Genomic DNA, 2,252 nt, shown 5'->3' on the forward strand with positions numbered 1-2,252 from the left:
CAATAACTAATTAAAAGCATAATACAAATGAAATATCAATGACAATAGCTACAGAGAACAGGACACGTCAAGGAATGAATCTGACAAAATATGAGAGGATTCAAGTGTTGGGTATCATAAACCCTTTCTGAAAAGCATAACAAATCTTCACAGTTAATGGAAAGAAATGTCACATTTAACAAGGGAAGTATTCAGTATCCTGAAGACTTCATTCTCTTAGAATTAATATAAGTTCAATGACAATTTCAATCAAAATCTCAGGATGGAGGATTTTTTTTGTGTGTGTGTGAAACTCATCAAACTGATCCCAAAATTCATGTGGAAGACATCACGGGTAAGAAGGAAATGCTTCTGAAAAAGGATGACAGTGGGATTCTTCCAGGTCTGTCTAGAGAGTGAGGGTCTGTGGAGTGTGCAACAGTGTGGTGCTGGCATGAGAAAAAGGGCAGTCAAAGGGCTCGGAGGAAGCCAGAGCTATCCACACACTTATGAACATTTAGTGCAAGACAGAAGTGGCATTTCCAATCCAGGGGGAGAGCTTTTATTCTTTTCTTTTTAAACAGATAGGGTAAGGCCAATTGGCTCTTTGTATCAGTCATGGCACACTCAGGAAAGGAAAAGAGTTTTCATAATAGAAGCAATTGAATGCACGGAACTAGTTACACAGGTGATGAAAACAGCCAGTAGGGGCCAGAGGTGCAGCCGGGCCTGGCCTCCGTGGGAGGAATGAAATGGACTGGGGTCCGCTGGCTGAGGCTGGGTGCACGGCTGGCTTACTCAGGCCGAGCCAGAGCCACAGAGCAGGTGCTGACTGTTCAGAGCGGCTGCCTGGCCAGAGTGGGAGGGCAAACACCCCAGCTCTCCCTCCCGCCTGCCCTCCTGCCCTCCTGCCTCCTGCCAGTGCTTTCTCTGGCCTGAGTCTGGCTGGAAGCTAGGTGACATGGTGGCCTAGGGAGATGCAACTGTAGGGTCAGAGCCCCGTGGGGCAGGGTGAAGCAGAGGACGGGCCAGGATGGGGCTGGAAGTAAACAGGCCAAGACTGCAAACTATCATCTTGGGAGAAAAAAAGTTAGATCTATCGTTCATGGCTTAAAAAAATAAATTCCAGGTCAATCAAAGCCCTAAACATAAGAAACAAAAGAATTGAAGCATTAAAGAAATATAGGAGGATATTGGCATTGAAACATGTATAATGTCATATATGAAATGAGTCGCCAGTCCAGGCTCGATGCACGATACTGGATGCTTGGGGCTGGTGCACTGGGACAACCCAGAGGGATGGTACGGGGAGGGAGGAAGGAGGAGGGTTCAGGATGGGGAACACGTGTATACCTGTGGCGGATTCATGTTGATCTATGGTAAAACCAATACAATATTGTAAAGTTAAAAAAAAATATATAGGAGGATATGGTTACAACCCTGGAGTACACAATGCTTTAAAGAACATACAAATTAAAAATAAACCATGAAAGAAAGGACTGATACAATTTGTATTATGAAACTTAAAATCTGTTTTATGACAAAGGATGTCATAAACAAATGAGAAAAATGACAGATAAGGATAAAATATTTGCGACATAAAGACAAAGGGACATCCCTGGCAGTCCAGTAATTAAGATTCTGAGCTCCCTCTGCAGGGGGCAGGGGTTCAATCCTTAAGTGTAGAATTAAGATACATGTCATGTGGTACAGCCAAAAAATAAAATTATAAAAAGACAAAGGATTATCCTAGAATATGTAAGTAAACACTTTTACAAATTGATAAAAAGACAAAACAACCCAAAAAGGAAAACTGGCAATTCCAAGAAGAGAAATAAGAAAGTTCTAAGACAGAAAACTACAGATAGACAATAAAAATGAAATGATAGCCTATTTCAGTAATTATTGGGAAAATGCCAATGAAAACAATAGTGAAATACCATTTTAGGGGAACACAAGGGTGTGTTTGGTGGAGATCATTACCCAAGTCACCCACTAAACCCCATTATTCCCACCTCTTTTCTTCAACAATGAGCAGACTCCTCACTGTCTGTTTCAAACACACAGGGCCACCTGGAGTCAAGGCTGCAGTTCAGTCTCCTTTGCAAATAGGTGTGGCCACACGATGAAGTCCAGGCAATGACATGTAAGGAGAAGGGTAGAGGGCAATGTCTGGAATCTTCCTTGAAGATAGTCGGGGTGCTCTTTGCCCGCCTGTCTTCGTCCTTTCCTTCTTCCGAATGCTGGCAATGCAGCTGTGACGGCCGGAACTG

Source organism: Bubalus kerabau, chromosome 1, assembly GCF_029407905.1.
Source record: "Bubalus kerabau isolate K-KA32 ecotype Philippines breed swamp buffalo chromosome 1, PCC_UOA_SB_1v2, whole genome shotgun sequence".
Lineage (NCBI taxonomy): Eukaryota > Metazoa > Chordata > Mammalia > Artiodactyla > Bovidae > Bubalus > Bubalus kerabau.